At 35.0% G+C, this 16227-nt stretch overlaps 1 protein-coding gene and 1 long non-coding RNA gene across 3 annotated transcripts in view; one reads left to right on the top strand and one right to left on the bottom strand.

The window, feature by feature from the left end:
- LOC138820738 (uncharacterized) overlaps nucleotides 1-16227 on the bottom strand; it is a 160538-nt gene that overhangs the window by 80227 nt on the left and 64084 nt on the right. The window lies entirely within an intron of this gene.
- On the top strand, nucleotides 4498-16129 carry LOC138820846 (uncharacterized). The gene is made up of 4 exons (XR_011370000.1): nucleotides 4498-4593; nucleotides 13195-13299; nucleotides 15207-15316; nucleotides 15929-16129. It is a non-coding gene; the product is annotated as an uncharacterized lncRNA (long non-coding RNA).

Raw genomic sequence — 16227 nt, 5'->3', positions numbered from 1 at the left:
CCAAACCCTCCTCCTCCCATTTGTCTTGTCCACTTACTGAAAAGAGCTTTCCTCTCTTTCCTTTCCACTCTCCAGTGATTTTTAAATAAGATTCAATTTAGTTCACTCTCTCTTTTGCTTCATTCCCTGCCCTTTTCAATTGTGTGTATACTTTGCCCACTGGAACAGTCTCTTGTTTCTGTCTCTCTCTCTCTGTCTCTCTGTCTCTGTCTCTGTCTCTGTCTCTGTCTCTGTCTCTCTGTCTCTCTGTCTCTCTGTCTCTCTGTCTCTGTCTCTCTCTCTGTCTCTCTCTCTGTCTCTCTCTCTCTCTCTCTCTCTCTCTCTCTCTCTCTCTCTATCTCTCTGCATTCTATTTCCCATTATTTTCTATTTGTTTTTAATATAGTTATGTCTATTCAGCATCGAAACCTCAATGACTTTCTACCCTAACCTTCAAAGGATAACTTCTCCCCGACTGTTTCAAGTATATCTGCTGAAACTATAGTGCCAGTAGGATGGCACTAGCCCACCACTCCACAAAGAAGCTACTAATAGAGGATACCACTAGTCTGTGATTGTCTCAACTCTTTTATAATTTTTAAAGAGAGGGAAGCCTTCACGGTAGAAAGGTAGATGATCATCTGTTTTCAAATAGTTACATACATTTTATATTTCTATAAAAGAATATTCAAGTGAGTTCTACAACTAAATGAATAATAATATAGTATATATATAGTATATGTATTATATATGGTATATATATATATATAGTGTGTGTGTGTATATATATATATATAACTTGGAAATAGCACTACTTTAGTTAAACCAGGTTAACTACTTTATTTCCTTAATATTTGGCTAAATTCTAAATATATCAACACAAAAGAGAAATTTTGTTCATATTTTTCCATAGTTTATTAATGACAAATTGTGATTTATTTAGATTCTTTTCTGTTGTTTGTTTGTTTTCTCTTTGGAACTCTGTATATGTTCCTACTCATTTTTGGGTTCTCAACTTTGTATTTTTACCCTAACCTATGCCACTAACAACCTTTGAAGTAAACCAAACTGCAGAATAAGAGCTGTCAGAGCAGATGGAAGAGCCTGTCTCTCTGTGAACTAGAGAGCTATTAATACTAATGTGCAATAATTTCTACACCTGTCTCATCCAATCTACAAACTCTTAAAGGTAAAATATCAGAATGCTTATTTTGTTTCCATTCAAACCTATTTGCTTTACATGCCAATTAAAGGTTGGACAAAGATACTTTCATTTCTTTTGTTACTTTTAATCTTGGTTTCAAAATACAAACTGAATCTTTCCATTTTAAAGAGCACATTTCCATGTTATTTAAAAATACACAACCATGTCACTGGGTTTGGTTGTGTACTTACATATATACAGCCTGTCAGTTCTACTTTAAGCCTTCATTTTAAACCTCAGTCTTTCTGTGGGGCAAAAGAACAGTTCCCTCTGAAAATCCTGTCTACTCACAGAAAGCAATAAAGAAAAAAGGCACTTTGATTTTTTTTAAAGCAAGAATGTCAATTCTACATATAGGAAAACTTAATTGGTTGCAAATATTGAGTCAGATTCTCCAGCATTCAGCAGATGTGATTAACTATCTCATATGGGCTTTCCTCCTAGTATGATCTTGTAAAATACAAAATGTCATAGATGTATTTGTTGAAATGTGTTAAGCTTTGCTCAATAAATGAGCCCTCATTTTATGTAACTCATAACAATGATGGGTTTTATTTTCTTTTTTAGCTTTTTGATAATTTGTGTGTTTTGTGGTTTGTAATACTAAATTCAGTTTCAAAACACTATGGAAAACTGTAACTGGTGAAAATGATGAAAATGATAATAGTGATATATTCATAATTTGGAGAGTTTTAGTATGTATATTCCTGGAGAATTCCTTAGTGTGACAACATGCTGTTTATTCTTTTAATAGAAGCTTTTTTTTTTTTTACCATTTACAAGATTTAAATGGGTTTTGAATCATCCACATAGCTAATTTTGTGTTTGTGCTTGGAAACTTGAGCATCTAAATCTATACAAAAGAGTTCTGCATCATTATTTTATTTCAGGTCTATATCTTTAAGAATCATTACAAAAGAATTTTTAAAAATTTGATGCCATCGAACCTAAAAATACATGAGATTTTCTAAAGGATTATGAAGTCATAAAATGTCTCCACACCAATCTTCCCCTTTCAAATAAGTTACCCTTTACAGGTTTGATCATGATATTATATATTTAAATGACACGAGAGTTTCGTTAATAAGTTTTTTATTGTGAAAAATACTGTACAGAGGGGTTACAATCACATGAGCAAGGAAATGAGTCCATTTCTTATTAAGCATTGTTGCCTCCTCCTTTGTTTTTCCTCTACCATCCCTTCCCTCCCTCCCACAACTACATTTTCCCCTTTCTCTTTGTCCCCCTGTCCCCCCTCCCCACCTAAATTGTAGTTTGTTTTTCAACATAGTGTCTTGTACATCTCGTTGCAATGGGTCCACCTGTATCCCTATTTAAACAATTTTTTTTCCCTTCAGCTCCCCAAATTATATCAACACCAAATACAGTGAAAACAGGGGTTATACTTTGGGGGAGGGACATACAAAGTAAATGACACTTATGAGAGTTTTGCAGCTCTATAATTTGTAATAGGAAAAAAATCCCTTTTGAGCACAAAGAATAGGAATATAGACTGCCTGAGACAAATTCAGACTCTGTTACACAGTTATGTAATGCATGTATGCCTCATTGAGCAAGGTAAAATCTTGTGCTTCAGTTTCTTCATGTGAAAAGAAAAGATTATAGTAACATCTCCTTCAAAGTGTTATTTTCAAAATAAAATTAATATTAAGGAGATATTACTGGTAAACAGAAGCAAATGAGTAAATCCCCCTATTCATCACCTTTAAAATAAAAATAATTAATCAATTAATTTAAAATATTAGTTAACTTATTCATTAAAACCAATTAATTGTATATTAACTAATATATTAGCTAATATATTAACTAATATATTGTGAATATCACTTATTAGTATGTATTAGTTCCTAGTGTAATACAAATTCAGGTTTATATCTTTTTTTAATATGATATATATAGATAGATAGATAGATGTCACACATAGGACTTACAATTGGTTTACATTAATTTTTGCCAAAGTTTTCTCAGAGCCGGGCACCAGTGGCTCATGCCTGTAATCCTAGCTACTCAGGAGGCTGAGATCTGAGGATCATGGTTCAAAGCTAGTCCGGGGCAGGAAAGTCTGTGAGACTCTTATCTCCAGTAAAAACCACTAGAAAAACGGAAGTGGCATTGTAGCTCAAACGGTAGAGCAATCGCCTTGAGCTGAAGAGCTGAGGGACAGCACCCAGGCCCAGAATTCAAGCCCCACAACCAACAAAAAAAAAAAAAAAAGAGTTTCTCAGGTTGACTCATAGCACCATACTTGCTAGAAGTACATGCTATACAATTGGGTAACATAAACATGAACAAAGAATACTGAACTTTTTCATAATTTTGTCTTTTGAATTTACTAATTTGTCAAAAATGGAAAATAAAAATTTAGGCCAACAATTTTTAAATTATCAAATGACATTTATCTGCATATTTCTGAAACCTAGATGTGAATGAACCATTATTCTTAAAAAGAAATATTAATCACACAACATCACTATGTACTTAATTATAAAAGTGACCATGCACTTAATAAACGTTTATTAAGCATAAGTATCTGCATTGATTTGGATCATAGATACATGTAAATGATCCTAAAAGCTTTTAATACAAAGACTAATCTCAAATTGGTCAGCATCTGTCTTAAACTTCAACTTCCAAATTTCTGGCATTAGGTGTCTACTAGCACACCTAGCCCAAAATATATTGAAAGATAATAATTATGATTAGTAGGTATTCAATAAGAATTATAACTCAATATGGTTCACATATTAACAGGAAAATGTTTTCTACATAGAGGAATGCTTGGAAAGGAAAATTATTTTTAAAAATGTGCATACAATTACACAAATATCTCTAATTCCCCCAATATCCATCAGTAAATAAAATGAAGTTACTTTTCATTCTCTTTCATTTGCCCTCTCTCATAACACCAATCACAAATATTTGCCACTATAGAATAGAATGAGTTCACAGATCTTAAGCTGGTTTTCTTTCTTTCAATTCCAGCCACATTGAATTAGCCATGCTGCAAACCATTAATGCCAACGTTAACTTTTTCCACTGGTGCTGAAGTGACTACTCACAACCCAAACCCTTATGCCTAACAAATTAAACTAAAATGTTTCATATCATCTTAATAATCCATCACAATCTAACCACATTTGCTTTCCAAATAATTAATTCATTTACCAGCAATGTGGACCTTTCATTAAGATCAGAATCTGTTTCTTATAATCTGAATTCCCTTCAGCACATTTCCTTATATCTCCTTTCAAAGAATGAAATCTGATTTTCTTTCTTTGTGCAGTTTCTTTCAGTTAAAATATGTTTTCTGGTAGAAGACTGTGAAAGAATCTTGAGCTTGTACAAATACATACTTGGAAAAGAGAGAAGAGTGTTAACAGCCTCTCTAGGTAATTATGTATCTTAGTTGATATTAGATAATACTACTCAGTAAGTTGTAGGTTTTTAAAGGTTAATTACAATGTGGATTCTAAAATTAGAGAAACGTTTTTTATTTCTACATTAAAATCCATGACATTGCACTTCGAATGAATTCTTTATTAATTCATGATTTTACAATGTCTGGGAAAGAAAAAGAAAGAAAGAAAGAAAGAAAGAAAGAAAGAAAGAAAGAAAGAAAGAAAGAAAGAAAGAAAGAAAGAAAGAAAGAAAGAAAGAAAGAAAGAAAGAAAGAAAGAAAAGAAAGAAAGAAAGGAAGAAAGAGAGAAAGAAAGGAAGAAAGAGAGAAGGAGGGAGGGAGGGAGCGAGGGAGAGAGGGAGGGAGGAAGGAAGGAAGGAAAGAAGGAAGAAAGGAAGAAAGGAAGGATGGAAGGAAGGGCAGAATAGAAAGAAAGAAGAAAAGAAAGAAAGCAGAAAGAAAGAAAACATTGATTTACTGAGCTATCCACATTTAGCTTTTGGAAGTTATATTGTTCACTATTAAAAAAATTAAAGCTGCCAGGCACTGGTGGCTCATGCCTATAATCCTAGCTACTCAGAAGGCTGAGCTCTGAGAATAGTGGTTCAAAGCCAGCTGGGGGCAGAAAAGTCTCTGTGAGATTCTTATCTCTAACTAACCACTGAAAAACCAGAAGTGTAGCTGTGGCTCAAGTAGAAGAATATTCGTCTTGAGCAAAAGAGCTTAAGAATATCGTCAGGCCCTGAGTTCAAGCCCCATGACCAACAACAACAAAAAATTTAAAGTTATTAAAATTACCAATCTCATTTTCAAAACTTGTGATATTCAGGAACTGTCAAAAATCATTATGCAAGATACACAATTTCTAAAAGTCTTTAATTTGAGATTCTTAATGTATAATTGGTCCTTAAAATGTCTTGCATATTTTCTATAAAATGTTATTCTTATTTCATTCATTAACTTTTTGGAGGAAAATAGCTGCTGACTATCCACTTCAAATAAATATATTTTATCCATCAGTCGTTATTTAAATAATGTTTCATGAGAAATGTGCTAATCCAGCTCACAACTAAACTAGTGCCCACTTGCATTCCTGGAAGCCCATTCTCATCCTCACTCTGTGTCACAAAATGTTAAAAGGATAAGCACTAAAGCCAAGCACAGGTCTCACGCCTGTAATCCTAGCTTCTCCGAAGGCTGAGATCTGAGGATCAAGGTTCAAAGCCAGCCCAGGCAGGAAAGACAGTGAGACTCTTACATCCATTTAGCCACCAGCAAACTGAAAGTGGAGCTGTGGCTCAAGTGGTAGAGCGCTAGCCTTGAGCTGAGAAGCTGACAGACAGCGCCCAGGCCCAGAGTTCAAGCCCTCCAACTGACCAATAAAGAAAAAAAGAAGAGGAAGAAATAACAAACACTTAGGACTCAAATTTTAATTGATCTTTTTTTTTCTATTTCTGGCATTTAAACTCAAGCCCTCAAGCTTGCCCTATAATTACTCTGTTATACCCCAGCCTTTTTTTTTTTTTTTTGCTTTGCTTTAGTTACTTTTCCAAAGAGTCACCATGTTCACTTGGTACTACAATCCTCCCATTTATGCCTTCCGTGTAGCTGGAATTACAGATATGCACCACCAAACACCACCCCAGATTTGTTGTTGTTGTTGTTGACATCACGAAAGTCTCACTAACTTTTTGCCTAGGTTGGAATTTAAAAGAATCCTCCCAAATTCTGTCTCCTCAGGAGCTGGGATTACCCATGCACACCACCACACTGACCTTAATGTATAACGGTTATTTCTAGCTCATATATGTTTTGAAGAGATACTTGTCTTTTTTCATTGTTGTACGAGTGCAGTAAAGAACACAAAGCCTAGTAGATACCACAATGTGACATACACCGTCATTTCAATGGCTTTGGTGTTAAATTGTGAATAGCATTTTAACATTTTGGAACAAATTTGCCCTTACCAAAATGCTGACAGCCTCAGGGCCTCTCCAGTGTCCCTGGAACTTGAAGATCATGGGGGTTTTGTTGTTGTTGTTGTTGTTGTTGTTTTTTTTTTTTTGGTTTTTTATTGTGTTAACCAGGAGCATAGGCCACCTCGCATTATCTACATACTCTCATTAACTTCTTTTTTTTTTGTCGGTCGTGGGGCTTGAACTCTGGGCCTGGGCGCTGTCCCTGTGCTCTTCAGCTCAAAGAGCGCTCTTCAGCCACAGCACCACTTCCGATTTTCTAGTGGTTTCTTGGAGATAAGAGTCTCACGGACTTTCCTCCAGGGTCTGGCTTTGAACTGTGATCCTCATATCTCAAACTCCTGAGTAGCTCGGATTACAGGCGTGAGTCGCCGGCACCCGGCTACCCTGATTAATTCCTATCAGTAATACAGTGACAGATGTATCTTCAATTAAAAGGTTTCACTTTCAAAGTCAAATGGCGTGAAAATTCACTAGCCTATTGACTGACCTAATCCCACATAGCTGAGAACTGAATACATGGGCCACACTAAAATGATTACTCATTTAAAGGTATAGAAGAAACAGATTTCACAGGGTCTTCGGTTCTTTGGTAAGTACTTCGTTCTATAGTCAGAGTGGGTAAGTATGAAAGACAGAGTGACCTAACACAAATGTCTATTCTAGAGAAGGAAAGACATTATAGTGACGTGCAAGGGCAACTCAGATGGTGGAAAAGTAGAAGGAAAGATAGGAAAATACGAGAGAAGTACTTCAGAAGTAAAATCAGTCAATTGATTGAGCAAATGAATATAAAGAGTGAACAAAGAAAGAATCGTAGTCATTGATAACTAGAATACGTTCAGTTTGAGGAAATTGACAGAGTAACTATCAAAAAATTAGGCAATATTTCTGCTTTTCAGAAAAACATGTAGGATAAAGGCAAAATGGGTGTCCCACTTCAGAAACTTTCCAAAAGCTTCCACAGTAAAACTCATACATAGGAGCTCCATTGACCTGTTACTTTGAGAAAAAAATAAGCACAAGTTTAGCAAGGCAGATTTCTGTACTTACTAATTTAATTCAGGAAATCATTACTGAACTCTTTCTATAGGGCAGGCCATGTTCTAGGAATTGCAGCTATGAGAATGAATAAAGCAGGTAGCAATTCTCACACAGGTGACACGTGTGCCTGGGTTTACACGGTAAGCAATACTCATAGTAAATATGTTATATTCAGCATAGCAGTGTTATAGAAATGCCAAGCAGAAGAAAGGATATTGAGAAAGCAGATGAGTCAAGCAAGGTTGCAGATGACTATGATGTAAAACAGCTCATCAAGCTTGTGTTCATTGAGAAAATAACACTTAACCATAGCTTACCAAAGAGAAAGGTAATAGCCTTATGAATCTCTAGAAGAGAAACATATGCTTTTCCAAGGAGTGCTAAGCAGTGAAAAAGCCCTGTTTCTTATTTACCTATAAGTTTCAGTTACCTCTAAGTACTTATACAATTCACTGAGTCAGTTTGTGAGTACAATGCATCTTAATCAACGTCTCTCCTCCTTATCTCCTAATCCTGTGCATGCTCCCAAGTTACCTGGTTCTATTTTCATATACTTTGACATTGTTGAATATTACAACCATTTTCACCCACCCTTTCTCCATTTATCTTTCTCCTCCCTAAGACCATCCCCATCTGACAACACACATTCCAACTTCCTGGTGTTAATTGTGATAAACTTTTAAGTTGTTTAAAGAGTTACACCACTGTAATCCTTGCCTGTGTATACCATACTTCTGTAGATATAGTTTTGTGTATAAGTACATGACCTGTATATGTTTTCATAGATGTTTATAAGTTATATCCAGCTTCTACACATGAGGGAAAGCATGTTCCCTTTGTGCCTCTAAACCTGAGTTACTTCACTTAACAAAATTTTTCCAGGCCCATCCATTTTTTGTGTGAATTACATAATATTACTCTTCCTGATGAATGGGTGAAATTACATTGTATATTTGTGCCAGATTTGCTTGATCGATCCGTCCACCGTAGGGCATCGAAGCTGTTCACGTGACTCATTATAATGAATAGTCCAGTGAATATGGATGTGCAAGTGTCTTTATTATACTCTGACTTGTAATAACTTTTCTACATTTGTATAAATATCTGAGAGTGGTATGGCTGGATCATAGGGTGGTTCTACATGTAGTTTTTTGAGAAATCTCCAAATTTCCTCCCACACTTCTTGCCCCAGTTTTCATTCCCACCAACAGTATAACGGGGAATCTTTTCCCCCACATCTCCAGCAGGATTTGTGGTTGTTCTTATTCTTGATGATAGTCATTCTTACCGGAGTGAGATGGAAGGTCATGGTTGTTCTAACTTGCATTTTTCTATGTGGTCAGAGATGTTGAGCATTTCTTCATTGTTTATTGACTACTCATACTTCTTCTGGAAATGTCATTATTTGGCTCCTTTGTCTATTTATTAATTGAAGCACTGTATCTCAATAACATGAGGCAGATTAGAAAAAGGAAGGAGGCCAATGGCTATCAGGGGGAATATTAACATGGGAGAAAGAGAGGATAAGGAGACAGAAATGTAGCAGTTAGTCGGTCTAGATCATACAAGGACTTTAGATGCCTTTGTAAAAACTTCAATCTTATAAGTGAGCAGAAAGAAGATATTTCAGAGCTATGGAACAAAGAGTACAGACAACTTGAAAGGATCATGCTGGCTAGCAGCAGGCTTGGTCAGTGAGAAATACATGGAGAAACTACAATAAGATAAGGACAAATCTTTTCCTAGTGGTGAGCATCATATGGACACTTGTGAATTTTTATTGATTCGCATAGGCCCTGTTATCTTTCCATAAAAGCTTTTAATGTTGTACTCTTTCCCTCTTTCTTCTTTCTTTTCTTTCTCTTTTACTTTTTTTCCAGATATAAAACAAGCCATAATCAAATTTTTTCAATAGAGATAAATGTGAGGAATAGTCTCATAGCTTCTTACCATAAAGCAAATGTGGCATAAAGTTCTTGTTCCACAATTCTAATGCAAATATGCTTCAATACTTCAAGTGCTATTCACTTACTTTTTGAACACTCTCAAAGTAATTTACAATGCATTTCAGTATGTTTCACACAAGTATATTATAATTTGCTTATAATATAAACCATGATGGGAGATGACATGAATATTTTAAATAATCCTGTACAAAGACTCATATTAGCTTTTATATGCTATGAATACAATATAAAAATGAAATTGCAATGAAGAAAAAAACTCTGTAATAAAATCCATTTGACACTAAGCTTTATGTTAGGTGCTCTGTGCCTTGCACATAGATGATGCTTTGTGAATTATGCAACGCCTTTTTGGATTACTTACCACGCTGCTGCTGCTTGTAGCCATGGACTTATAATCACCTTGACCAATTACTTTTGTGGATCAAGTTGCAGCTGACTCGATCTTGAGATCCATCCAATCTTTCCTACCACTTACTTCCATTAGCACCATTCACATCTTACTCTCAATTACATTTCCTCTTCTCTTTCATGTTCAAATACAATCAATACTCAAGTTCATTGATTGCTTCTCAGAAATCTAAGTATTGACTCCATTATCTCAGTTTTTGCTTTAATGCTCTATTCAGATGAAAGAGACATTTTGGTATGACTGACTATCACAAAAAAATCTAGCTGGCCATAAGGGTATGATGAGACCACCTGCCTCTGTAACAATGCACTATAGGAAACTTGCTCATTACCTTGCTCATGTAATTGTAACCCCCCTGTACAGTATGTTTACAATAAAAACATACAAAAAAAGAAGATCTGCCTCTGGCTGGTGATACTATGAACAATAGGCAATAAGACAGACAATGCGAGCAATGGCCTCATCTCTCTTAGAAACATCTAATGTATTTCTCTAAATTGAGAATTAGGAATTCACCTTTGACTCCTCCAATTCTTGGTTGAGATCCTCTAGTTATATTACTGTTTGATCTTCCTTCATCTGTTAGATGTTTTATAATTTCTGATCTTTCCTCACTTTGTTTCTCTTCTCTGTCTTCACATGCTTTACCTTATTCTCATTCTTTATCACGAATTACAGTCCCTCAACAGCTATATGACCAAAAACCCAACAAAGCACTAGGAATAATTCTCCTAAGAGGCTGTGGCCAATCAACACCATCCTTTTAAGTTCATACCATCTATCATCATATTACACCAGGTCTTATTTCCCCAAGACAACTCAGGAACTTGACTACTTTACACAGCTATAAAATGGGAACCAGAAATAAGCAGAATCAGTACTAATGGAATCACCTCACAAAGTGAAATAAACACAAGGAAACAAGACTCAAAGCACCAAGTAACTGAGAGAATGAAAATCAAACTCCAAGCCAGGCTAATAATATTTTCTCTCTTTTCTTTCAGTAGCCACTTAAACAAAGGCAATTTATAACATAAATTTATAAAATAAATGTATAAAGCAAGCTCTTCCTTCCTTCCTTTCTTCTCCTATGATGGCAGCTTCAGGTTGTCCTTCCCTAAAATAATTGTTCTGTTTCGAAATGAATGGATATAAACAACAGCTCATCATCGATGAGGAAAGGAGTAATTGTCTTGGCACATCTTAAGATGAAATCAGCCAGCAGAGCAAATAAAAAATTTAAACTCTAGATTTAATCAAATGAGGACAAAATGTTATTGCCAGAAGACAAAGCTACAATTATGTATTTTAAACAATGGCTGGGTTGTAATCGGTAGGTATTAAATACAAATTCTTAATGGAAAGATTCCTATCATGTTGCTAAAGGCCCTTACACTTATGAAGCACACAACAACTTCAGTTTACACTAGAAATGCTTGTCTACAGCCAAAGTACCCCAACCACACCCAGCTAATAGTCAATGAACACTTAGCATATAGTCATCACTGTTCATTTAATCTTCAGGTATGTGGTGCAAGTAATTTTTACCAGTGAAAAACAAAACCAGTGCCCAAATGAAGTATGGCAAGAAGCCAAGTAACACACCTGAGTCCAGGTAATAATGAAGTCTAGGCCAGTCCCAGGATTCCCTTTGCCTACCTTTGCTGTGTATCAGAGTAGGCTAGACAACTTGATGGTTATAGTTTATGAATAAATATTAGGAACCTTTGCAAAGCTGAATCCAAGCATAAATGAGTTTAGCCATATGGTTGTTATTAACATTAATTAACATTTGCAAAGCATCTTATATATGTAAAGCTTTATACCTCAGGGTAATGTTGAAAAAAATGTATTATTAGTTCACCTGCTTCAGAAAAGCAAACAAACAAAAAGAGCCCATAGAGCAGTCCATTTATTTGTTCTGATATTAGGGCTGATCTTGTTTAAGTGTTTAATACGCTTAGCACTCTGGGGTTACAGGTCTTAAACTCATTGGAGTCTGTTCTGACATTTATAATAGGAAATTCGTTAGTATATTTGCATGAGAAGCAAGTGGCAAAAGAAGGAAATTAGCTGGTAAATATGAAGGAGGTAAAAGAATTAAAACAGGGAAAATACGTGCAAATAAGAAGGCAAAAAATTATTGCAAGTTTTTGTCATGCCAATACATTAGGATGGATGCAACTTAATTATAATGGATGCAACTTAATTTCTAAATCACTCATGTAGGTTCCCTTTTTGCAATTATAGAACTCAAAACTCAGCAATGATAAGTAACACTGCCTGTGCTTTACAGATAGCTTGCCACAAAAAGATTTCTGCTAATTTTGGTGGCACACTTCTGTAATCCCAGCACTAAGGAGGCCAAAGCATGAGGACCATGAATTCAAAGCCAGCATGAGCCTTGAATAGCAAGGGAAAAAAACATATTTCTAAAGCTATTTCTTCTATCTCTTGCCAAGTTTCTTTCCAGATCACATTATTTTCTAGTTATATGAAAATGCAGTTATAAAGAGATTAAGATAATTTAAAATTTAAGCAGTCCTGACATCTATTAACAAAGAATCTAAGCATAAAATTAAAAACAAAAGAGCTTTGCATGTTTTTTTTCAGCTTGATTATACTTTTTTAGAAAATCCAGTAAGGAGTTAAATTATATATATATATATATATATATATATATATATATATATATATATATATAGAGAGAGAGAGAGAGAGAGAGAGAGAGAGAGAGAGAGAGAGAGAGAGAGTAAACACGTAGAACAAATCTTATTTCTCTACCACAAGAGTTTTTATCCTGGGGAGATCTTAGGATCCTGAAGTTGGTCTTTGAAGAGAAAATGAAAAAGAGTTTCTACATATATATATATATATATATATATATATATATATATATATATATATTAACATCACTTGAGAGTTTTCCTGTCTTGAAAAATTCCCTAAAGTTCCATATCTTTCAGATTTACCATCAAGTGGACAGCACTGCAGGACAGTTCTTTGGTTGGCCTTGGATCATCCCACCACTCTCTGGTCTCTTTTTTTAGATCTCAAGGGTAGCTGTGGGATGTACTAGGAACAAGACATTCTGAGTATGGAGGAACTAGCCAGAGCCCATGCTCTTTTCAGGTCGGCTTTATACTGAAACATCATGTTTTACACCACTTTAGTCTGGCACATCATTTTTTCCCCAGGTTCTAAAACACAGGTAGACTACTTTCCAGGATCTCTTTTCTGCACCGGTGAATTCTACCTGCCACCCCAGACAGCTTTCCTGAGCCACACGGAACGACTTCACCGTATGTCCTGGGCGATCATTGTCTTTTGCTCTTTATGTTTAAGTATAAAGTTTGTCTTGTCACCAAACATTTCAGTTGTAGTGGGATCAAGTTGTTCCCAGTATACGGTCAACTTCACAAATAAGGAAGTCCCAAAGTAAATGACTCTGGGTGCCACCTGAGTCTTTGATTCCTTTTGGATGACTTTTAGGATAATAGTCACATGGTTACAGACATAAGACTGGGAAAACTTCCCATTCTCTGCTGGTCATAAAAGCTGATATACTGATTTTACTAGAATTGTCATCAACAGCATGCACTCTGAAAATAGGAACCATTAAGGTAATTTGATATCTCTTCAATGTGGGTAGTTATTACCTAAATTAATTTGGTAGATTCTCACGTAAATTCTCAATCATAAGTATCACATTCAATTTCTTCAGTTCATAAAAATGACAAATAGTTCCATTTGGGGGGTGGAAAGGTGTATTTTTCTTACAAACCATTTTAAGTTTCTTTACCTTCTTAATATGTGCATCTCCATCTACACTCATGAGTTAGTATGGTTTGAATTTTAAAACACTCAGAAATAAGTGTTCAAAACAAATATGCTATTACATATTTGAAAAAGAGCTAAAAAAGTCCTAAAATTCTTGATTATCTCTTGCCCAGCTGTTACCTAAATAATTTGTCAAATAAATGTCTGAAGCACCTAGGGTAGAGAGCCACCTGTGTGAGTGTTGTTTAAGTATATTTTATACTCAATAGTTAATAAGTTTTACATTATTTTTCAGAAAGATTATGAAGTATAAATATTCTTTTCTATTATTTGAAATGTAGATATTGCAAATATAGTAAAAGCCATATGATTCATTCATATGTCACATTTGTACAACCAAGGTCAGGTCTATTTGTTTATCAAAAAAAGGCAAATCTATGCATGATTCATTCTACCAGGCGGCTTTAATGGACAATTCTGATCATTGCCAAGATTTTATTGATCATTCTATTAATATATCAAAGGGAAAAAAAGAAGAATAAATCAAACAATCCAGGACCAACTTAGTCATGCTACAGACGTGGCCTAAAAGTCAAACAGCAAAATCATTTGCAAAGCTTGGCTGATTACCTGTTGGCTCTTGGACTCCCTACTAAATCACTGCTGTTTCTGTGAATTACACCGTTGAGTGTGTGTGCAGAAAGGGAGGCACAGAAAAGCAATGGAGTTATTGGGGCCAGAAAGGGCAAGGGGCATTAGTTAATATTAGACATGTCTGAATTTATATGTATTGGTGTTATATTCTATTGACTTGAGTTTGCTATTGTAAGACTTTTTTGCCTTTCAAATTAATGTATCACCTTTCTAAGAACCCTTTTTAAAGTCAAAGTACATCAGGGAGTGATGATATATTGACAAATTTATTTGTAAATGACCCTCCAAGTAGTAAATTAAAAAGAGTTCCTATTCTATGAACAGCTCAATCTTATATCCTCAGCCACCTCAACTCTCATTTACTCCTTGGCCTTCTGAACTTTTCCTTTGCTCCCTGGCATTTTAGAAGATTCTACTTTTATGCTGACTGAGTTGCCAAATTAAGAGAACATGTTTTACTACTTACATTACTAAAATGTTCTCCTGCTTTTATGTTTGGTGATTATATCATTGATCCAATCATTTGATTTCCTCATAACTTACTCCCATTCTCCCTTGATGGATCTTATGGCTTTCATTGCCCCAATCCTAAAGGCATCCTGCATCCATTCCAACTTTCTTTGAAATCTTCTTACTTTATAAGCACTTCCTCGTAAATGGTATTTATCATAAAGTTTCCAGGACACAGAAATGTAAGTCATTCTTAAATCTGTACTTCCAGTATAAGACTTATAGATCACTTATAGGTGTATGTCCTTTTGAAACTTCTGTCTAGGAGAGGAGACAAGAAACAAAATAGCCCATTATGTGAGAAGGTAGCAAGTGTCACAGAGAAAACAAAGGCATGGCAGGGCATGGAAACCAATTGATGGCATGATCACTTATGTAAGTACTGATCATAAAAAACCTCCTTAGACTGACTCTCACATACTGTCTAAAACTTACCTCCAAATTTTTAAGGATTCTCATAAAACCATGTGACTTTATTCTAAAATATACTTGCTTTCTCTTTCATATTTTTGTTTATAATGGCATCTCTGTCAGAAATGTGCATTTCTTTTTCAACTAAGAAATCTTTCTCATTGAAGAATCTTCAGAACCACCCTACACAGTTCCACTCCAACGATCTTTTGGTTCCTTATACACCCTGTGCATTCTTCTACTATAAAAGTTATAGGTCTTAATAGCTATGAGACAGATAATAAAAGAAGAATCTGATCTCATTGCATTTCTAACTCCAAAGTTCTCAAAGGGACACTGCATTGCCTTCTCATGACCATATTTAATTCCTTGGTTGTTCACCTTCTACTCACCTTTATATTGACATTTTCTCAGTGTAGGTACAGTATTTCTCTCTATTTATATAGCAGCTATTTTCATATTGATGATTTAAGTAACGTGCTATTTCTTTCCACTCTCTTCATTCTGTGTATTCCATTTTTAAGTACTATGGGTGGAATGAGGGTGGATGTAATACCACATTGCTTCCCTACCCAGATAACAGAAACAAATCTGTGCAACACTGAAGAAACAAAACAGCACATTGAGGAAAACAAAACTACATCTCTGACCAAAAGGACTGATAGAAAAGACAAGATGGAGAAATGACATATTCTTCAGTACTACTGACTAAATTATAATAAAAAGACAACTGAAAATAAATTAATAAGATGAATCAAAGAGGAAAACAGTAACAGGAAATAAACTAAAAGAACCTTGGGGACAATCATGAGTAGTAAAGGAGATAACATTTTCTTCTCTGTATTATAAGAGTCTGCTTACCCCATTTTGAAAAT

The sequence above is a fragment of the Dipodomys merriami genome, unplaced genomic scaffold, assembly GCF_024711535.1.
Source record: "Dipodomys merriami isolate MVZ:Mamm:240054 unplaced genomic scaffold, mDipMer1.0.p SCAF_9, whole genome shotgun sequence".
Taxonomy (NCBI): domain Eukaryota; kingdom Metazoa; phylum Chordata; class Mammalia; order Rodentia; family Heteromyidae; genus Dipodomys; species Dipodomys merriami.
The sequence above is the reverse complement of the archived record's forward strand: the minus strand, read 5'-3'. Positions and strand labels throughout refer to the sequence as shown.